At 44.8% G+C, this 23,787-nt stretch overlaps 1 non-coding gene across 1 annotated transcript; it reads right to left on the bottom strand.

The window, feature by feature from the left end:
* Positions 1-13,393: 13,393 nt before the first annotated feature.
* On the bottom strand, positions 13,394-13,498 carry LOC122036574. The gene has a single exon (XR_006127408.1). It is a non-coding gene; the product is annotated as a small nucleolar RNA R71 (small nucleolar RNA).
* Positions 13,499-23,787: the final 10,289 nt, after the last annotated feature.

The raw sequence follows: 23,787 nt of genomic DNA, 5'->3' as shown, positions 1-23,787 counted from the left end.
AAACACCTGAACATAATAGGGTTACGAAGAGAAAGTATAGACATCTTGTTGAGACATTCCGCTTATTCTTATTATATGCAGATGTTCTTAGTGTTTTTTGGGGAGAATTAGTTCTTACTACTAATCATGTAATTAATAGGATTCTAACTTCTCTCAGGTTTGTCTCATTTTCAAAAATTGTATGGCCGTGTTCTTGAGTATTCCTCTTCATGTGTTTTTAGTTGTACATATTTTATTCTCCGATCACGCACCGAGTGTGATAAGTTGTCCTCTAGGTCTATTTTGTGTGTATTCCTTAGTTATTGTGTTGGTCAAAAGGGATATCGTTATTTTAATCTAATTAGTAAAAAATTATATGTCTCTTGTCATATTGCGTTTCTTGAGCATATTCCTTTTTTCTCCATACCTCTTCTACCACATGACATAACTCATACAGACCCTATTCGCATTGATCCCTTCGGTACTGATATCGATGAAACCTCCCCTACAACCACTCTTTCACATAATGGTTTCACTGAATCTGGTATTTTCGAGACATCTTCTCCACCTCCCCCTCCTGCGACTATTCCATCATCTTGTGAGATTGTGGGTAATCCTACTCGTCGGTCTACACGTCCTCATAAGTCTACTAAACTACCTAATTTTGTTTATTCTTGTTATTCTAGTTCCTTTGCTTCTTTTGTTACCTCTATTCATCATCTTTTTAAGTCTTGGTCCTATAGAGAAGCTGTTGGTAACCCTTTTTGGTAGAATGCTATAGACGAAAGATTAACTGCTTTGCATCATACTTATACTTAGGATTTGGTACTTCTGTCACTAGGAAAATACGTCATTGGTTCTTATTGGGTCTATAAGATTAAAACTAAATTTGATGATTTTGTCGAATGGTATAAAACTCGTCTTGTTGCTAAAGATTACTCTCAGGAGTATGACATAAATTATGAGGAAACTTTTGCTCCTGTTGCTAAAATGACCACCGTTCGTATGTTAATTATCATTACCTCTGTTCGTCAATGAAAAATATCTTAGATGGATGTCAAGAATACTTTATTAAATGGTGATCTTCAAGAAGAAGTGTATATAGTGCCTCCTCCTAGTCAAGAATACTTTATTAAGGTTCGATCGTCTGATGCTTCCCGCACAAACAAGAAATTGATAATGAAAAAAAAAAGTAGTCGCACCAGACTTCGAACCAAGTAAATCTTGGTGTTCGTGTGTTTGTGTTTATTATTTTCGCTGCATTTTACTTTGAGTTTTTCGAAACGAAAGTGAAAGCCACGAGCGCTATTCACCCCCCCCTCTAGCTCTTTCGATCCAACATTTCTACCATCTGAAGAGAGTTAAATTACCTTAAAGATTTAGTCTTCCTTCTTATGGAAATCGTGTTGTATTAGGTTTCCAAAACTAGTTAGTTATTTCATTATACATCAAAACAAATCCAACTTGATTAGGGCCGTAAACAAGCTGAGCCAAGTCAAGTTTTGGGGTGTTCAAACTTATTTGATAAGATAACTAAGTCGAGCCCAACCAAGCTTAAAATGAACCAAACTTTTGAAATGAGTGTTCAAGCTTGTCTTGGTTTATTTTTTATGAGCTTGAGATTGTTTGAAGCTTGACTTGAGTTTGGTTCGTTTAGATGTTATCAAGCTCTCAATTCAAGCTTGGTTTGAGCTTGGTTCATTTAGATGTTATCAAGCTCTCAATTCAAGCTTGTTTGATTGTTTGAAACTTTTAGTTGTTTGATTGGTTATTGAGCTTGATAATTTAAATTTAAATTTATTTTATTTTATTTTATTATTTATTTAACATATTGAAAAGAGTTTTATTAATAAATATGAACAACGTTCACGAGCTAAATATATATGTTGATCGGGCGATAAGGACGGGGGCCCCCCTTTGAGGGGAGCCAATGACACGTAGAGGTCAAAAGTCAAAAGGGTCAGCATGAGGTCCGGCCGATCGGAGAAGGGTTGGGTTGACCGGCCGAACGGGTCCGAGCGGAATCAAAGACAACCCGACGGGGAGGCGGGTTTCCGACGCTCGTGGTGAAAAGGGTCGCCGGGCCGAGCGGGTAGTCCGCTCGGCCGAGGCATAGAGCAACACGGGCAGGAACAAGATCAGCCGAGCACCCGACCGGGAATCTCCCCGGTCGGGCCAACACCTACGCCAGGTCAGAAGTGATGTGCCTGTCGAGCGGCTGGACCCTCAGCGCGGGGAAAAAGGAGACAAGGACAAGGGGACATTGGGGAACATCTTCTGACAACATGCATGCTCGGCGACCAAGCCATACGCAGAATCCTACGACAGAAGGTTCTGCTGTCCCATCAGAGAGGTGCTCGGACTGTAGCAGTATGGTATCAGACATGCTCCTCTGGTAAGACCATACAAAGTTATGGTAAAGGACACGTGTACGCCTCGGTAGGTGTGCATAAGCCTCCCCACAGCTCTATATAAGAGCCCTCAGACTTCGCCGGAGGTACGCGATCCCTCATCTTTGGAGCTACTTCATCGTTTTCCTTTTGCCTGACTTGAGCGTTGGAGGGTCGTCGCCGGGAACCCCTTCCCGGCTCGACTTCCTTGCAGGTTCGTCGGAGATTCGTTCAGCCAGTCGAAGATAGCGGAGAGCACCACGTCCCCAGCGTCCATCGACTCAGCGTTCGGACAGGATCAAATTGGTGCCGTCTGTGGGAACACACCTACATCCGAGCGGACGAGATGGACGAAGCTGGACAACCTCATACCGTGATGCTCTCCCAGGAGGAGCTCGACGCTCTAATCGAGGCAAGAGCAGCTAAGCTTGTGGAGCAACAGAAACAGAAGGTGCAAGCCGAGCGACTGGAGCAACAAGTGACGTCACCGTTAGGAGGCCGAGCAGCAGCAGTGTTCTGACCGGAGAACATCTCAGCATGGGGCCGACATAAGGATCCGATCAGCATCCAAGGAGAAGCACCGCCTGCCCCGGTTCCATTTCATCGGGCCCTATTCCGTACGCCTCCTGAAGTAGCACCAGCTAACCTTGATCGAGGATCTTAATCCGACGAGGCGCCCAGGCGAGACAATAGAAAAGGCAAGGCTCCCCGAACGGATGCCTCCCCTGAGCGGATTAACCGGCAGTTTTCAGAGGCCATCCTGCGGGACCCTCTGCCAAAGCATTATGTGCCCCCGGCGATCGGGGAATACAACGGAACCACCGACCCGGACGACTATCTAGGTAAGTTCGACAACACAGCTACACTACATCAATACACAGATGGAGTGAAATGCCGGGTGTTCCTTACCACCCTCTCGGGATCGGCGCAACGATGGTTCTGGAGGCTGCCGGACGGATCCATCACCAGCTTTAAAGAGTTCCGCATCGCTTTTCTCCATCATTTTGCGAGCAGTCGGCGTTACCAGAAGACCAGTGTCAGTCTATTTGCCATCAAGCAAGAGCCCAGGGAGTCGCTTCGAGCTTACATCCAACGATTCAACCAGGTGGCCATGGATATTCCAACGGCCACCTCAGAAACAATGATGAATGCGTTCACGCAAGGCCTTGTGGACGGTGACTTCTTCCGTTCACTTATTCGAAAGTCGCCCCGAGACTATGATCATATGTTACACCGGGCCAATGAGTACATTAATGTGGAGGAAGCCCAGGCGGCCCGAAGAAAAGAAGCTCCAACTGACCGGCTAGCCCCTGCCGAGCGGAAGCCGCTCACTGGCCACCAGCCGCACAGAGGACCGCGAGCCGAAGCAGTCCGCCCTCACTACGTAAGGTCCCACGCCATCCAAGAAGTAGCCGCCGAGTAGCCCAAACCAAAAAAGAAGATATGGAGCCCCATGTTTTGCTCGTTCCACCGGACTTACACGCATACACCCGAGATTGCCGAAGCCTTCCCCTGATCACCCACCCCGCTCCCCGGAGTGGCAGTCGTCGATCGACATCGCCCGACGGGCGACAACGACACCATGAAGCCGGTCGGCGGATATCCAGAAAGTCTCCCGAGCAGTATCATCCTCAGAGGCACGAGGACAATCCCCGGGTATCCAAGGAGTGGCCTAGGCCGTCCGCACGGGAAGAAGAAAATAGAAGCAACACGTCCCGAGGCGAAATCAACATCATCGCTGGCGGACCGACCGGAGGTGACTCCAACAGAGCGAGGAAAGCGAGTGTCAGGCAACTCAAGATCCATGCGGTCGGTTGCAGTCAAGAACGGGCGAGCTGGCCCGAAATCAGCTTCGGGCCCAGGGACCTTGAGGGAGTCGAAGTGCCACATGACGACGCCCTCATCATCAAAGCGGTAATAGCTAACTATACTATTCACCGCATTTTCATCGATACAGGCAGCTCGGTCAACATTATATTTAAAAAGGATTTCGACCAACTGCAAATTGATCGAGCTGAGTTGCTGCCCATGACAACCCCCCTCTATGGGTTTACAGGCAATGAAGTTCTACCGGTCGGACATGTCCGACTAACTATTTCGCTAGGAGAAGAGCCGCTCAGAAGGACGCGGACTGCCAACTTTGTCGTGGTCGACTCTCCCTCAGCATACAATGTTATCCTGGGGAGACCAGCGCTCAGTGAGTTCCGAGCGGTCGTCTCCACCTTCTACCAGAAAATTAAGTTCCCGGTTGAAGATAAAGTTGGAGAAGTGCGAGGAGATCAACTGGCGGCTCGACGATGCTACGTCGAAATGGTCCGAGCCGAAGCTAATTCCGCGTGGAAGATGCCACGGATCGAGGTGAACGCCATAACCAAAAAACCGCACTCTTTGGTTTATGAAGAAAAAGAAGAGGTGCAGATCCACCCGACCTGATCGGAGGCCACCACATTCATTGCGACTGATCTGGAGGCAAGCCAGAAAAAGGAGGTGATCAAATGTCTCTAGAGAAATTGCGACGTCTCCGTTTGGTCGACACATGAGTTGCCGGGAATTTCGCCAAGTATAGCACAGCATGAGCTTCATGTCCGACCGAACGCTCGGCCGATGAAGCAAAGGAAGAGGGACTTTAGCGCCGAACAAAACGCCATCATCCGAGCAGAGGTCGAGAAACTCCTGGAGGCCGGCCATATAAGGGAGGTCCAGTTCCCGAGCTGGCTCGCAAATGTAGTGCTAGTCTCTAAGCCGGGCAACAAGTGGAGGGTTTGCATCGATTTCTGGGATCTCAACAAAGCATGCCCAAATGATTTCTACCCTCTGCCCTGGATTGATCAACTGGTGGACTCCACAGCCGGGTGCGAGCTGATATGCATGCTAGACGCCTATCAGGGCTACCATCAGGTACCGCTCGCCCGAGAAGATCAAGAGAAGGTCAGCTTCATCACAGCCGACGACACTTACTGTTACAATGTAATACCGTTCGGACTGAAGAACGCGGGAGCAACTTACCAGCGCTTGATGAACAAAGTATTCAAGGAGCAGATCAGACGCAATTTAGAAGTGTACGTGGATGATATTCTCATCAAGTCCGTCCGAGCGGATGATCTTTTTACGGACATGGAGGAGACCTTCCAAACACTGAGAAAGTATGGAGTCAAGCTGAACCCTCAGAAATGTTTGTTCGGAGCAAAAGACGGGCGTTTCTTGGGCTATATAGTGACCGAGTGGGGCATAGAGGCAAATCCCAGTAAGGTAAAAGCGTTGCAAGATATGTCGCCCCCAAGAAATCTGAGGGAAGTACAGCGCCTGACCGGGCGGATAACTGCATTGTCAAGATTCATCTCTAAGACTGCCGACTGGAGTCTCTCTTTTTTCAAGATCCTACGCAAAGCTACTAAGTTTCTTTGGGACGAGGAATGCGATCGGGCGTTTGAGGAGCTGAAGACATACCTGAACTCCTTGCCCGTGCTAGCCAAGCCAGCTGTAGGTGAGCCACTCTGTATTTATTTATCTTCAACCGAGCAGGCAGTAGGCTCGGCATTAGTGATGACGAGCGGTGGAGAACAACCCGTGTACTTCTTGAGCCATATTCTAAAAGATGCTGAATCTCGCTACTCTGGGCTCAAGAAGCTGACTTTTGCTTTGGTCCTCGCCGCTCGAAGACTTCGTCCTTATTTCCTAGCACATGCAATCATCGTCCGGACAAATAGCCCATTGGGAAGAGTGTTGCTGAACCCAGAAGCGTCCGGACGGCTCATCAAATGGACAATGAAGTTAAGTGAATTTGACATTCAGTATCAACCCTGTTCGGCGATAAAGGCGCAGTCCTTAGCAGATTTTGTTACCAAAGTGCAAAATCCCAAGCCCAAAGCTATGTGGAAAATATTTGTGGATGGATTGTCCACTCAGCTCGGGAGCGGGATTGGTGTGCTATTACTCTCTCCCCAAGAAGAACGGATGCACCTATCCGTCCGGCTGAACTACAGAGCCACAAATAATGAAGCGGAGTATGAGACCCTCATAGCCGGCTTGCAGGCAGCTCGGTATGTAGGAGCCGGTCGGGTGACAATCCATTCAGACTCTCAGCTGGCTGCCCAGCAGCTCTCGGGCACTTTTGAGATTAACAACGCTCGGCTCAAGCTCTACGCTGAGGCCTTCGAAAAGCTCAAGACCCACTTCAGAGAAGTCATTATCCAGAGGATACCCCGAGCAGAGAACCAGGCGGCAGATGAGTTAGCCAAGCTTTCAAGTTCAATATCACCGGTCGTCATCCAGCAGTCAATTGAGCAAGTATCCTTGGTGGCGCACATTGACTGGATGGAGGGCCTCGCATTCCCGAGCGATTGGAGGACAACCATTATGGAGTTTCTGCGCTCAGGTGCGACACCGTCGGATCGGGAGGAAGCCTAGCTATTGATAAGGAGAGCCGACCAGTTCACACTCGTTGGAGACCAACTCTACAAGAAGGCTTTCTCCCGCCCACTTTTGAAATGTGTGAGCTCGGAGGACGCGGAGTACATCCTACAGGAAGTGCACCAAGGATCGTGCGGAGGACATCCGGGCGGGCGATCGCTGGCTAGGAAGATCCTGCTGGCCGGGTACTTCTGGCCAACCCTGCAAGCAGACGTCGCTCGGACCGTCGCGACGTGCCTCTCCTGCCAGAAGTACCACAACATCTCCCACCGACCGGCGGAGGAGATGAAAGCATCTACAGTGTCCTGTCCGTTCGATCAGTGGGGAATGGATATCGTAGGTTCGTTCCCTATGGCGACCGATCAGCGGAAGTTTCTACTAGTGGCGGTCGACTACTTTTCCAAATGGGTGGAGGCCGAGCCATTAGCTAAGATCACCGAGCAGATGGTCAAAAGGTTTATCTGGCAGCATATAATCTGTCGGTTCGACATTCCTCGCCGGCTCATATATGATAACGGGCGACAGTTCGTCGGGAAGCAGCTCGAAGAATGGTGCAAAAGTTATGGCATAGAACAACACTTTACTTCCGTAGCGTATCCCGAGAGCAACGACCAAGCTGAAGTAACCAACCGAGAAATCCTCAGAATTCTTCGGGCTCGACTTAACCACATAGGAGGAAGCTGGGTGGACGAGCTGCCGGGCGTCCTATGGGCTATCCGCACGACCCCAAAGGAGGGAACGGGTGTCACGCTATTCCATTTAGTGTACGGAGGCGAAGCAGTTATCCCAGTTGAAGTCGGCGTAGAGTCCGTCCGGATCCAGAACTATGATGATGTCAATGCCGAGTGGAGGAAGATGGATTTGGACTTGATCGACGAGGAGCGAGCCAAGGCGTCCGTCCGGCTGATGGCATACCGGCAGAGAATGAAGCAGAACTACAACCGGCGCATAATCCCTAGAGCATTCTAGGTCGGCGACCTAGTATGGAAGAAAGTAAAGCCGGTCGGGGACGTTGGCAAGCTGGAGGCTCCTTGGGCGGGCCCCTTCAAAGTCATCGAAAAGCTCCGCTCGGGTGCCTATTATTTGGAGGATGAAGATGGATGGCAGCTGGATCGACCGTGGAGCGCAAATCATCTCCATCCGTACCGAGCTGGGTGAGAGGTGCGCCGATGTAATTCATTTTATGTATGTCTTGGTCGCCTGTGTCCTTTTAATGCAGGAAGCAAAGTGATAAAACACATTTGGCATTATTCGCCGCTCGGCAGGGCGTATATCATCCGTGTTGAAATTAGCCTTGAAGGTCATCGAGCTCCGACGTTAAATATCGAGAGTCAGACCGGCGACTATAAACCCTCCGGCTGGAAGACCGTCGAGCTCCGACGTTAAATATCGAGAGTCGGATCGGCGATTATAAACCCTCCGGCCGGAAGACCGTCGAGCTCCGACGTTAAATATCGAGAGTCGGACCGGCGAGTATAAACCCTCCGGTCGGAAGACCGTCGAGCTCCGACGTTAAACCCGAGAGTCGAACTGGAAGTCCGTCGAGCTCCGACGTTAAACCCGAGAGTCCGACCGGCGACTATAAACCCCCCGGCCGGAACGAAAGACGCTTAAAGAGGAGCGGCAAGGGAAAGTAGTGACAAGTCATATGCCACCTACGCCCGCTCGGGAGGCCTAGTTGGCCGAGTTGTGTATCATAGGCCCCGACCAATCACCCACAAGCATGCAAAGTAAAAACGAAGTTGCACAACTGATGTGCGTAGATTATATACTCTTTTATGCATGTTTTTACGCACATTTACATACTTTGAGCATGCTTGATCTATGCACTTTTATACTTCCAGCTTTCCTTTTAGCATATTTACTCTTTTGGTTCGGAGATCTGCTTTTTGTGCATTTTCTGTACACAGGAGTCGAAATTGGTGAAGATTATGCGTCCTCGGGCAAGCTTGGAAGGAATTGAAGGGAGAGAGCATCAGGCCGTGTATCTCACACGGCCGTGTAGTTTTAACAGGAAGGGAAGAGGACATGGCTGTGTGAATCTCACACGGCCGTGTCTTGATTTGAAGAAATTAGAGCAGATGCCTTACATGGCCGTGTAGATCTACACGTGTGAGGTTTCAGAGGCCGAGCGGTGGTGGCGTGTGCACCACGTGTAGCATTTCCAGAGCAGAAGGGTCTGGCCGTGTGAGTCACACGACCGTGCAGCTTTGGCGGATGGAAGCGGACATGGCGTGTGAATCTCACACGGCCGGGGTCATGTGGCGCCCGATTTCCTCCTCTATTTAAACCCTCCTTCATGAATTGAAAGGGGATCTCTCCCTTTGGGAGAAGGCAAGATTTGGTGGTATCCTCCCATTCTTGGGAGGATTTCTGATTCGAGGGAGTTCTTGACGATTTCGACTCGGAAGCGAGGATTGGATCCGAAGACGAGACTTCTTCATAGATAAGTTTCTCTTTCCCCTTTTCTTGGTTTCTTGGATTGGGATTTAAGAAACGCTTGTAATCTTTATTTCTTGGTATTCTTCCTCGATTCATGGAGTAGATCTGGTATCCTAGGATTAAGGGAGTATTTGTATGATGGATTGATGTAATCTCTTATAGATTTGCCAATTTCTTGTTTCAATGACATTGTCTTGCTTGTATCAATTAGATCTTGAATAATTAATGGTGATTTGTGCTTAATTCTCATTCTTGATTGATTGTTTGGATTTCTTGTGGACTTTGTAAAGATAAACTCTCACTTGATCATCCGAGGGATCCACGTGACAGGTGCAAGCCCGTGTAAGGACGTTTGAGAGATAATCTTGAAGAGGAAATAGGAATATTCAAGAGAGTAGGATGGATCTTGTGATTAGTTTCTTGTATCTTGATAGATTAATAAGTTGTGGGCTTTTATGTTGATATCCGAGGAAGGCATAGTAATAGGTGCGCTTCTGTGTAAGGACAACGTAGGTTCACGTCTAATTGATCATATTTAGATACATTTCTCAGTCCTTAGCCGGTTATCTATTGCAAGAGAGAATCGGCAACTTTCTACAAGTGTTTGGCAATTGAGGGATAAGAATTGGTGAACTATTTACATTCAAGAAATCTTGCAAAGAAACCGAAACTCCTAGAATCTCCCTTTATCATAACCCAAAACACTAAACTTTTGTTTGTTGATCTTTAATATTAGATTTGTTTACCTTCACTTTGCATTTGAAACAATTGGATAGTTGTTTAGCTAATTCGCATTGAGACATTTCTAGTGCTTATTCCAGTCCCTGTGGATACGATAATCTTTTATATTACTTGCGACATTTCCGTACACTTGCGGAGCGTAACAAGTTTTTGGCGTCGTTGCCGGGGACTGCGCTATAACATTAGGAATTATCAATTGAGTTAGACTAAACATAACATTTGTTTTCCTTTCATATTGCATAGTTATAACTAATCATTAGATTTCTGTTTTTACTTTCTTGTATAACTTTTACTTCTTGTTAATTCTTTTTGTACAAATTCAATTCTACATTTTTGATTCTTTTATTTTTTTTCTTTTTCTGTTGAATTGTCATTTGCTATCTTGTTCTTGTGTATGCGAAGATCTAACTTTGCAGGAGAATTCTTTCCTTTTGACCCTGAGATTGACAGAACTTTCCATAAAAGAAGAATTCTGCAAAGGCAAATTGAAGAACAGGAACATTTGAACATGGCGAATAGACCACTCAAGGATTATGCTGCACCTTATGCAAGAGGTTTTCGATCTAGTATTTCAAGACCTTCAGTGGAAGCTAATGTTAGAGTGTATACTAAAAGCCTACCTTTTGGTATAAACATTTATCTAGAAATAAGAATCACATTGGTTAAATGACTACATTTATGATAAATGTAGTTGTTCAATTAATTTATATTGTAGATAACATGGTGTGTGGTGTCACACACAGAAGATCATGTTATCAGTACCTTATAAATTATAAACAGTAGCTCACGACCAAGATGGAAAGGAACAAACCATTGGAAGGTCGTAGTGTAATTAGGTATTAGTTTATCTTAACTATATAATTACACTAGTACACTTAAAGTGTAGTGAGTAGGACCATTTGAGGTTGTTTCTTTTATACTGATTTTATAAAGAAACAAAGACCTCAGTTATTATGGAAGTGTGTGCTCTTAATCCTAATATAATAACAAGCACATATATTTGATATTTATTTCTTTAATTTATCAATGGGTGAGATTTAGTTCGATGAATCAATAAGCCCGATAAGTTGGGAAATGGTATCACTTATAGTGTGTGTTGTTGATTATAGAAGGAAACTGTGTTCTAGAGATACTAGGTTGATAATGTCCTCAAGAGGAGCTCATAAGGATTGTCATGTTAAATCCTGCAGGTGGACCTAGTCCGACATGATGATGAAGTTGAGTGGTACTACTCTTGGAGCTAGATATTAATTAAGCGAGTTGTCAGTAACTTACTTAATTAGTGGACATTTGTTATCTTAAACACAGGGAGACTAACACACTCATGATAAGAAGGAGCCCAAAATGTAATTTGGGATTGGTGCGGTAGTTCAATAATAGTTCTCTAGTGGAATGAATTATTATTGATAAAATTAAGTTGTGTGTTCGGGGCGAGCACGGGATGCTTAATTTTATCAGGAGACCAAAACCAATTCCTCCTCTCGGTCCCTATCGTAGCCTCTTAATTATAGAGTACTATACTCACCTTCTTACCCATCCTATAGGGGCCGGCCAAGCTAGCTTGGAGACCAAGCTAGGGCCGACCATGGGTATGTTCATGGGTGAATTCATGTGGCCGGCCCTATTAAAATAAAAAGGAATTTTAATTTTAAAATTTTTTCTTATGTGGATAATATAATTTAAAAGAGAGTTTAAAAATTTAAATCCTTCCTTTTATAAGATTCTACAAAAGATTAAGAGAAGAGTTAAAATCTCTTTCCTTATTTGTAGATTAAAATGTTGATTTTAATTTTGGTAAAAACTTTCCTTTTAATTATATTCATGATTTAAAAGAAAGTTTAAAAATTAAAAATTCTCTTTTATTAGTTTCTACAAAAGATTAAGAAAAGATTTAATATCTTTCCTTATTTGTAGATTGAAAGGAGATTTTAATTTTTAGAGATAACTTTTCTTTTTGGAAATTATCCACATGTTTAAAAGAAAGATTTTAATTTATAAAATTTCTTTTTATTAACCAATCATAAAGGGATGAAAATTATTGGAGAAATTTTTATAAATTTCTAGAAACAAATTAGGAAGTTTTAATTTTTGTTTTAATTAAAACTCTCCTTGTTTTGGGGAAAGTGGTGGCCGGCCATTGCAATTAAAAAAGGAAAATTGTTTTAATTAAAATAATTTTTCTTTTTCATGGCAAAGGAATTAAGGAAATTTTTATTTAAATTTCCTTATTTGCCAAGACCAAGGATTATAAAAGAGGGGGTAGAGGAGGCTTCATTGTGAACAACTCTATTATTTTTCTCCCTCTTTTCTTCCTTGGGTGTGGCCGGCCCTTTCTTTCCTCTCCTCTCCTTTGTGTGGCCGAAATTTTCTCAGGGTGGAGATAGCTTTGGTGGCCGGAACTAAGAAGGAGAGAAAAGAAGTCTCTTTTCTAGCATCCCTTGGAGCATGGTGGTGGTGGCCGAACCTCTTCATCCTAGAAGAAGTTTTGATGGCCGAAATTTGCAAGGAAGAAGAAGGTGCTTGGTGGTTCTCATCTCGGAAGATCGTTGCCCACACAACGTCCGAGGTTAGAAGAGGAATACGGTAGAAGATCAAGAGGTCTTTCTAAAAGGTATAACTAGTAATTTTTCTTTCCGCATCATACTAGTTATTTTTGGAAATAATACCAAATACAAGAGGCATGCGATTCTAGTATTTCGAATATGTTTTTTCGATGTTGTGTTCTTTTGTTTTTTCTTTTCCCTTGTGATTGATTGTTCTTTTCGGTTAACCTAAAGTTATTTTAGGAAATTAAATATTAGCTTTCCATAAAAGGTTTTGTCTAGTCGGTGGTGGTTGCTCCCATATCCAAGAAGGCCATGTGCCTCGCCACGTCAGTACTGGGAACCAATTATGGAAATTAATATTTAATGGAATTAATAACTTAAGGTGATTTGGGTCGAACGTGTTAAGTTCCGCAGGAGACCCAAGTCAAAACCTAAAAGAACGAATAGATTAAGTTTTGGATCAAACGTGTTAAGTTCCGCAGGCGATCCAAAATTTAATTTAAAAGAACACATGGTAGCTAGGAAAAGGTTCAGACCTTTGTACAAAATTTTTGTACAGTGGAACCTCTAGGTTTTCCGAGTAGCAACCACCAGCTAATAACTTTGAGATCAAACCCGCAATTATATCTATGGTGCAGCAGAACCAATTTGGTGGAGGACCTCATGAAGACCCCAATCAACACTTAGAGGTCTTTTACGAAATATGTGGTACCATGAAAATGAATGGAGTTCCTTCAGAAGCAGTTAGATTATTATTATTTGGGTTTTCTTTAAGAGATAGGGCAAAGCAATGGCTGAATTCTTTGGCCCGTAATAGCATCACCACTTGGGAGCAGTGTGAGCAACAGTTTCTTGATAAATTCTATCCACCAAGCAAAACAGCTCATATGAGGAATTTAATTGCAAGCTTCAAGCAAACTGACTCAGAATCTCTTTTGAAGCATGGGATAGATATAATAGTATGCTCAGACAATGCCCACATCATGGGTTAGAAAGATGGTTAGTGTTGCACACTTTTTATAATGGTATCAACTATCATACCAAAGTGTCCCTTGATTCAGCTGCTGGAGGGGCACTTATGAATAAAAGTTTAGATGAAGCTGAAGAAATTATTGACAGTGTAGCACGAAATCATCATCAATGGGCAAATGAAAGAAGTGGTGGCTATTCTTTTGTAAACCCAACAATTAAAACATCAGGGAAGTTTGATGTAGATGCAGTCACTCTTTTGTCTGCAAAATTGGACGCTCTTACAAAGAAATTTGAGAATATGGGGACTAGTGCTAATATGGTCAATGTTATTAGTACATCTTGTGAAGTATGTGGGAGTTCAGAGCACTCAAATGACTCATGTCCATTGGGAGCTATCACTGCACAAATCAATCAACTTGAACAATGTGATGCAATCATGAGTTACAATCAAAGGCAGAACAACCCATACTCAAATACTTATAACCCTGGATGGAAGAGTCATCCAAATTTTTCTTACAGAAATAATCAAGATCAAGGACCATCTATGGGGGCAAGACCAAATTTCCAAGCTGGGCAACAAAATTTTCAACATCTATCTTCTCAAGGCTTACCAAAGTCAAATGTTGAAAAGATGCTTGAAGAAATTATCTCAAGTCAGAATGAAATGAAGCAAGATTTAGCAAAGCTCATTCAGAGAATGGATAATTCTGAAAAGCATCAAAAGATCCAGGATAGTCAAATTGCCCAACTAGCTTCCTCTTCATCCAGAGTACCAGGACAACTTCCAGGAAAACCTGATGTGAATCCTATGGAGCATTGCAATAGAATTGAGCTTAGGAGCGGACGGACCTTGGGAGACTCCCAAGCGACTGCTTCAAAAGGGATACAAAAAGAAGAAGAGCTCTCTCCTCCTATACCAAATCAGATTCAAGCTAATGAGGAGAGTACCATTGAGGTTGAAGAAACTCTTCCACTGAACCATCAGAGCAAAGCTGTCCCTTTTCCTCAAAGACTTACAATGCTCAAGAAAGATGAAGAATTTGGCAAGTTTCTAGAAAAAGTTAAGGAAATTTGTGTAGAGGTACCTCTTATCGATGCTATTCTACAAATGCCTAGATTTGCCAAATTCCTGAAGGATCTCATGTCAAACAAGAGAAGAAGAGGAGAGGTTGAGACCATTGCGCTTAGTGAGGAATGTAGTGCTATTTTGGAGAAGAACACTTCTCCAAAACTAAAGGACCCAGGGAGCTTTTATATTCCTTGCAACATAGGAAAAGAATTTTTTGAAAAAGATTTTTATGATTTGGGGGCAAGTGTTAGCCTCATTCCCTATTCAATTTGTAATAAATTAGGTCTCAAAAATATTAAACTTACTACTATGGCACTTCAACTTGCCGATCATTCCTGCAGGTACCCTTTGGGTATTATAGAAGATGTGCCAGTAGAGGTGGATGGGAATGTTATTCCCACAGATTTTGTCGTGTTGGACATGGAAGAGGACCCCAGGATTCCTATCATATTAGGAAGACCTTTCCTTGCTACAGCTGGAGCTATAATTGATGTCAAAAATCATAAGCTTTCTTTGGTAATTGGTAAGGAAAGGTTGGAATATGATTTATCTAATATCTCTAACCATGTCTCGTCTCTTTTAAATGCTTGTAGCAGGACAAGCACTTATAAACTTGAGGAATGAAATTTCCATCCTCATGGAAGGCCACCAAACGAAGGAGACAATGTGGTGGAAGATGTTGGGAGAAGATCTCCCAAAAAAAATGAAAAGTATATCTGTCCTCCAAGGGCGAGGAAAAGAAGTGAATGATCAAGTTTGGTCGAGCTAAAGACCTTAAACAAGCGCTTCTTGGGAGGCAACCCAAGGGTTCTTTTAGTTATTTTTGATTTGTATTTTAATTTGTTTTAGTTTGATGCATTCTTTTGATTTTGTTTTCAGGTTAGGTGCAAAACAGAGCCCGACCGTGTGCTATACACGGCCAGGCAAAGGTTGCAGAGAAGGGAAGTGCTTGGGCCGTGTCATCCAGACACGACCGTGTAGGATCTCCCGAGGAGAAAAAGGTCTAGGCCGTGTCTCAAACACGACCGTGTAAAGAATCCCGAGGAGAAAAAGGTCTAGGCCGTGTCCCAAACACGGCCGTGCAAAGAATTCCGAGAAGAAAGATGGAGAGGCCGTGTCCCAGACACGGCCGTGCGAAGAATCCAGAGAAGGAAGAGGGGGAGGCCGTGTGGATCTGCACGGCCCGTGTAGGAGAGTTATTAAAGTCTTCTTTCTACCTTACACGGCCAGATCTTGGCCGTGTTCCGCACACCCCCAACTCTCCAAAACATCTCTTTCTCTCCCATTCTCTTAAAAACTCATCTCTAATCTCTCAAGATCTCTTAGATCCGGATTCTCCTCCTCTCTAAGACTTGGACTTTTTGTTCTCCTAACCTAAGATCTTTACTCTTTGAAGTTTTGTTCTTTGAGTTCCATTTTTCCAACCCTAGATAATTCTTCCCCTATCTAAACTCATCAAGATGTCCAACATTTTGAAGAAACTTCGCAAAGGAGGTGGTGGATCTAGTGGAGACAAAGAGAAGGAGCCATCAAGGGACAAAGGAAAACAACCAGTGAAGGGCAAAGGCAAAAGGACTTCACGCAACGAAGGTAATGACAATGAATTCAATATTGTGTTTAGAAATGATGATCAAGTAACTAGATTTGTAATTCTTGTCAATAGAAAGATAGTGTGTACTAGATATATGGACCCAATTGTTCTTGATATGCTTGGAATTAGGGAAGATGTATATTTGATTATTAGGTTTTTGGATTGGAGTGATATTATGTACACACATTTGCCTACATATCCTCGTCTTGTTTTGGAATTTTTAAGTTCATTGGATGCCCATTTTACTAATGAAGATGATTATTTTGGAAAAATCTCATTTAGACTAATGAATCAAGAATTTCTATGGGCATTTAGTAACTTTAATTCTTGTTTTGGATTAACCACCGGTAGCCCTCGTAGGTTTGATCCAAGGTTTAATTGGAATCATTTTTGGAATGCAATAACTGGGTTAGATCAACCTTATGAGCCTTCAAGAGCTAAGGCCTCTAATATGCAAAACCCCATCTTTAGGTATCTACATAGAGTCATGAGTAAAACTATTTTTGGTAGGGGAGAGAGTGATGGGGTGGTTAAAAAGATAGAGCTTTATGCTTTATGGGCTATGCTTTATAAGGTTGAATTTGATTCTGGTTTTCATTTTGTTCAAACCTTATTAAGATCTGCTAGGGCATCATCGAGATCAATTGTTTTTGGTGGTTTGATTACCCGAATAGCTTATAATTTAAATCTTGATGTTGATGGGTTGGAAATAATTCATGGTAATGACATGATTGACATTGATGCATGTCTTGCTATGAAAATGATCGTTCGGGATGAGAATGGTTTCGTATTTCCTAGGAGGAGTGGTTCTCCTTTACCCCTTCCTTTTCCTGAACGAACTACTATTCGTAACACAGCTAATTGGGTAATTTCTGAGTTAGATTTTGAGGATAACCCTTCTATACCTGGAGACACTGAGCCACATCATGAGCCCTCGTCATCTGGTCACCCGCAACCTTCTAGTTTTATGGAGCCTGCTAGGCATTCTTTTGCATATGGCACGGGATCTTCTAGGCTTGATTTTTCAGATTTTCGTACGTCTCTAGAATCACTTCATGAGAAGTAAGATGCCCAACGAAAAATGTTGGAGGGTCGCTTCTCTTTATCGATGATCAGTTTAGGGAGGTACAAAATCATTTTCAGTTTACGAGGAATTTTCAAGGTCAAGTGGCTGAGTTTGTGCAGGATTATGATATTGATCAGGCTAGGATGAGAGATTTTATGCAGAGCATGATGCTTACTAGCCAACAAGTAGATGCTTTATATGAGTATCATAGATCCTTGGGTGAGATTCCAAGTTTTCCTAGTTTTCCTATTGGCCAACCACGTCGTAGACCTCCTTTCCCTCGTCCACCTCCACCTCCTCCACTATATTGATTTCATCGGGACGATGTTAAGTACTGTCATGGGGTTTTCAGTTTTTAGTTTTTGTTAGTTTTTTATGTTGGTTCTTATTTTCATTGCTTGTTGCTTTATTTTGCTTGTTTTTGAAATAATCATGGCAAAAAAAAAAATTTGAGAACATCAAATCTTCACTTATATGCTTTCTTGGATTCAAGTGAAATGTTAGCACGATTATTGTCTTGATTCATGATGTTCGAATGATGCTAGTAGTAAACTTTGTGTAGTTCTTTTTTCTATCTTGGGAAGCATTAATAAGCTAAAAATCTTATGGTGATGAGTTTTAGTTTTGGTTCAACCTTAAGGATTTTATCTTCACTACACTTGTGCTTGATGCTTGAATAGTTGATGTCATTGAAATAGTCATGATTCATCTTGTTTGCTTAGTACTTGGTTTCCATGGTGATTTCTCAACTTTCATTTTGGTTACTGGATGAGGCTCAAATCATTAAAGCTCATTTGGAAAAATCAAAATATCCCAACATGTGTGCTAAAAGTACATTTGTGAATAAGTTTTGCACAATGCAAACACTTATAAAAAAAATTAAAAAAAATAAGGGATATAAAAATAGTTGTCATGAGTGGAATCTAGTAAGTCACCCCTTTGAGACCGAGTTAGGTTACTGGGGAAATGACTGCTTAGCTTCCCTTGAGATTGAGCACACCTTTGAGACCTTGGGTTAGTTGAGAAATATGAACCAAGTGAATGGTGAGTAAGTGCCTATCATTGGTTACTTGTCTTTCACTGGAAACACTAGGAATTCAAATTTGATGACGACTTGACTAGGACATGGATTGAAACTTGAAGGGTGTTGAGTTACTTTTACAATGTGCACAAGATTCTTATGCTTGAACCATACTTTACTTGTTTCCATGATCACGCTTGTTAATGAAACTTTTTGATAGAGTTAGGAAAGTGCACTAGGTTTTATGAATGTGTTGTAGAACATATGAATTTAGACTGCAGCATTTTGCTTGAGGACAAGCAAAGGTTTAAGTCTGGGGGTGTGATGTGCGTAGATTATATACTCTTTTATGCATCTTTTTACGCACATTTACATACTTTGAGCATGCTTGATCTATGCACTTTTATACTTCCAGCTTTCCTTTTAGCATATTTACTCTTTTGGTTCGGAGATCTGCTTTTTGTGCATTTTCTGTACACAGGAGTCGAAATTGGTGAAGATTATGCGTCCTCGGGCAAGCTTGGAAGGAATTGAAGGGAGAGAGCATCAGGCCGTGTATCTCACACGGCCGTGTAGTTTTAACAGGAAGGGAAGAGGACATGGCCATGTGAATCTCACACGGTCGTGTCTTGATTTGAAGAAATTAGAGCAGATGCCTTACATGGCCGTGTAGATCTACACGGCCGTGTGAGGTTTCCAGAGGCCAAGCAGGTGGTGGCCGTGTGCACCACACGACCGTGTAGCATTTCCAGAGAACAGAAGGGTCCTGGCCGTGTGAGTCACACGGCCATGCAGCTTTGGCAGAGAAGGAACTGGACATGGCCGTGTGAATCTCACATGGCCGTGTCATGGGGTCGTGTGGCCCCCGATTTCCTGCTCTATTTAAACTCTCCTTCATGAATTGAAGAGGGATCTCTCCCCCCTTTGGGAGAAGGCAAGATTTGGTGGTATCCTCCCATTCTTGGGAGGATTTCTGGGCGATTCGAGGGGAGTTCTTGACGATTTCGACTCCGGAGCGAGGATTGGATCCGAAGACGAGACTTCTTCATAGATAAGTTTTCTCTTTCCCCCTTTTCTTGGTTTCTTGGATTGGGGATTTAAGAAACACTTGTAATCTTTATTTCTTCGGGTATTCTTCCTCGATTCATGGAGTAGATCTTGTATCCTAGGATTAAGGGAGTATTTGTATGATGGATTGATGTAATCTCTTATGGATTTGCCAATTTCTTGTTTCAATGACATTGTCTTGCTTGTATCAATTAGATCTTGAATGATTAATGGTGATTTGTGCTTAATTCTCATTCTTGATTGATTGTTTGGATTTCTTGTGGACTTTGTAAAGATAAACTCTCACTCGATCATCCGAGGGATCCACGTGACAGGTGCAAGCCCGTGTAAGGACGTTTGAGAGATAATCTTGAAGAGGAAATAGGAATATTCAAGAGAGTAAGATGGATCTTGTGATTAGTTTCTTGTATCTTGATAGATTAATAAGTTGTGGACTTCTATGTTGATATCCGAGGAAGGCATAGTAATAGGTGCACTTCTGTGTAAGGACAACATAGGTTCACGTCTAATTGATCATATTTAGATACATTTCTCAGTCCTTAGCCAGTTATCTATTGCAAGAGAGAACCGGCAACTTTCTACAAGTGTTTGGCAATTGAGGGATAAGAATTGGTGAACCATTTACATTCAAGAAATCTTGCAAAGAAACCGAAACTCCTAGAATCTCCCTTTATCATAACCCGAAACACTAAACTCTTATTTTTTGATCTTTAATATTAGATTTGTTTACCTTCACTTTGCATTTGAAACAATTGGATAGTTGTTTAGCTAATTCGCATTGAGACATTTCTAGTGCTTATTCCAGTCCCTGTGGATACGATAATCTTTTATATTACTTGCGACATTTCCGTACACTTGCGGAGCGTAACAACAACACAGATAAATTTTTCATTGAAATCAGAGGAATCAAGGCCGAGCGGGGCCGGATTACAAAAAGGGAAGTTTGTGGCCGAACGACCGAATTACATAAAAACTTCTATTCCAGAAAATCATAAAGGTCCTTAGGGATGGTGCTATGGAGCGCCGCATAGTCTTGGGACGGGATGCTGGCGGAGTCAGGGAGCTGACCCTTGGACTTCAGATAGTCCGTCGTGGCAGTGATGGCAAGTTCAAAGGCAGTATACATCCGCTCGCACACTTTTTCTGAAAATTCGGTCGAGCGGATGTGCTTCAGCCTTAGGGATGCGACTCGGCCAGGCTCAGCCTCCTGGTACTCCTTGAAGGTAGCTTGGGAAGCTTCAAGAGCCTCCTGTAATTTCTTCAGCTCGTCCTTATGTTTGATGGCTTCGCCTGAGCGGCTCGCCTTCTCGCCATCCAGCTGCTCCATCAGCTCTTTGACCTGTTGCTCCAGGCCTCGAGCCTCGACGTTTTTCTTCTCCAGATCGGCGATGACCGTCTTCTTCCGATCGGTGGCAAGGCTTATTTTTCGGTCAAGTGACTTGACCTGTCGTTCGAGTTCGACCATAGTATGGGCCTGGGCGGCCATCTTCTTTTGCTCAGCCGCCAATAGATCTTGGGTCTTCTTGAGTTCTTTCTGCAGCTCGGCGTATGAAGGACCCTGGGAGGGCGCGCCGCCCGAACTCCTTAACCTCTTTAACTCTTCGTCCACCATGGCCAGACGATTGGAGACATCGGTCTCCTCTACCCATCTCTGACATAAATAAAATCATTAATAACCGATCGATGAAAGCGCGTAGAAGACTCCAAAGAAAACATAGTTACCCCAGTGGCCTGCTGCATATGGCTGTTGGCCAGATTGCCGAGTGGAATCATCACGACACGTGCCTGAGCGTCGACCCACATCTCGGCTAGGGGCCCCTTCATGGTGATCATGTGCTCAGGCGCGGTTGGCCGATCAGACTCGGGCATCAACTCTTCGGTGGGGAGATGCAGGGTGACCCTGATGGTACGACGCCGACCGGGAGTCGTCTGAGCGGAAGCTGGTGAAGGATCAGAGGCCGGTGCAGAAAACTGGGACAAAATGGCCGAGCGTTGGACTCGGAGGGGAGAGGGCGGAAGGGCGCTGACAGGTATGGCCTCAAGGGGGTCTGCGGACGCGTCCAGTTGGGATGGGGTCCGATCGGACGAGATCGCCTCAACCGCTGGGGCTTTGCCGCGAGAATCGGCGGTGGTCCGTTCGGACGGCTGGACCGCGGAAGTGGTCGATCGAAGTGGTGTCTTCGTTCGGCGCCTCTTTTGTTGGAGAGGGCGCTCTTCCTCCTGAGCGGAGCCTTCCTCTTGGATGGTTGGTCCCCTGCTGGGGCTGGCGCCTCTTGCCACATCCCGGGGAGAGGCTTGAGCGGCCGACTCCTCGTGGGTCTCGCTCTCCCCTTCGTGTGAGCCGACCGGCTCAATGCCAAGCGACTCCATCTCCTTGGCAGCTGCGGCCTCGAGCGCCGCCGCTTTCCTCTTCAAAATCCCGGCCATCACGGACTCCATGACAATGTCCGCTGCAAAGGAACAAGGAGAAAATCAGTTAGCAATCAAGGCAGATGCACAAGTAAAATTCTTACCGAAGCTGTTCGGGAGGGGAGTCCGAATCGGACTCAGGCCAAATATGTACATCACCCCTTCAGGTAAGAACTTATTGATGTCGAACTTCAGACTGGCTAGCATGTTGGCAGCGTGAAGATAGTCCGGTCGGGTCTTGAACCTCTTTAGCTCAGGGGAGGTTGGCGGTCCGACCTGCCACTAGGTTTGGAAAAGGGCCCGTTCGGGAAGACGAAGATAGAAGTAGTACTCTTTCCAATGTTTATTAGAAGAGGGCAGTTTATTAAAGAAGACTAAACCGGGCCGATCCTGGAATATGTAAGTACCCAGCTCGGACTGTTTAGGATAATAAAAATAGTAGAAGACCTCCGGTCGGAGGGGAATGTTGTGGATTCTGAACAAGACAACAACGCCACATAGAAGGCGGAAGGTGTTAGGGACTAAGCTTCCGAGCGGAATGCCGAAAAAGTTACATACTTCTACGATAAAGGGATGGAGTGGAAAGCGCAGACCGGCTATGAACTGGTCGCGGAAAAAACAGATAGCTCCGCGCGGCAGTTTGTGTGGCCGAGCGGAGGGGGAGGGTAAGATAAGTTCAAAGTCAGAGGGGATGTCAAAATTGTCCATCAGAATCCCGGCGTCGCGCCGATCGAACCGCGACTCTATGGTAGTATACCATGGGCCGAGAGCTGGGTCTTGAGGTTGAGAAGAGTTGGCTATAAGCCGAGCGGGAAAAGGAGCAAGAGATGGATGAAAGGGCAAAAAGTTTAAGAGAGGGGACCGAATCGTAACCAGGAGACGAGAACGCGAAGAGAAGAAGAAAGCACGAGGAAAAACAAGAAATGAAAAGAAGATGGCAGAAGGACCTTACGGAAGCAGACGAAGATCGAAGGAAGAATGCGAGAGGTCGCCGGAAGAAGCAACAGCAGGATCACCGGAGCAGGAACGGCAGGGAAACTTCTGGGCACGCGAAAGCAGGAATGCGGCGGAGGAAGAAGGCGAGAGCTTTATAGGGTTGGGCCCGAACGGCCTCAGCCGTCGGATGCAGGTTGCAAAAACCAAGGACTCTATCGGGCCGTCCATTTCAAGCCGCCTCGGTCTCGTCGCCCGCGACGCCGTTGCCGTACGATGACGGCAGCAACGCCACGTGACATTCGGCCACTGGAGTGCATTTAATGAGCGCCTTCACAAGGCACAGAGCGCATGCCCGGCCTTAATGTCGAAGATTGGCGCAAATTTCAAAGAGATCCAAGGAATGTTGGCGTTGACTAACGTTATAGCTACCCCTATGGGGGTCGAACGGAGGATAGTTTCGCAGAGACGTCGCTCGGCGTAACTAGCGGTCCAGTCAGTCGGACTAATCGCCTCCTTCGACTAGACTTGAAGGGGAGGCAAGTGATCCGGCGGTAAGGACGGGGGACCCCTTTGAGGGGAGCCAATGACACGTAGAGGTCAAAAGTCAAAAGGGTCAGCATGAGGTCGGGCCGATCGGAGAAGGGTTGGGTCGACCGGCCGAACGGGTCCGAGCAGAATCAAAGACAACTCGACGGGGAGACGGGTTTCTGTCGCTCGTGGTGAAAAGGGTCGTCGGGCCGAGCGAGTAGTCCGCTCGGCCGAGGCATAGAGCAACACGGGCAGGAACAAGATCAGCTGAGCACCCGACCGGGAATCTCCCCGGTCGGGCCAACACCTGCGCCAGGTTGGAAGTGATGTGCCTGTCGAGCGGCTGGACGCTCAGTGCGGGGAAAAAGGAGACAAGGACAAGGGGACATTGGGGAACATCTTCTGACAACATGCATGTTCGACGACCAAGCCATACGCCGAATCCTACGACGGAAGGTTCTGCTGTCCCATCAGAGAGGTGCTCGGACTGTAGCAGTATGGTGTCAGACATGCTCCTCTGGTAAGCCTATACAAAGGTATGGTAAAGGACACGTGTACGCCTCGGTAGGTGTGCATAAGCCTCCCCACAGCTCTATATAAGAGCCCTCAGACTTCGCCG

The sequence above is a fragment of the Zingiber officinale genome, unplaced genomic scaffold (assembly GCF_018446385.1).
Source record: "Zingiber officinale cultivar Zhangliang unplaced genomic scaffold, Zo_v1.1 ctg176, whole genome shotgun sequence".
In the NCBI taxonomy this organism is placed as follows: Eukaryota; Viridiplantae; Streptophyta; class Magnoliopsida; order Zingiberales; family Zingiberaceae; genus Zingiber; species Zingiber officinale.
The sequence above is the reverse complement of the archived record's forward strand: the minus strand, read 5'-3'. Positions and strand labels throughout refer to the sequence as shown.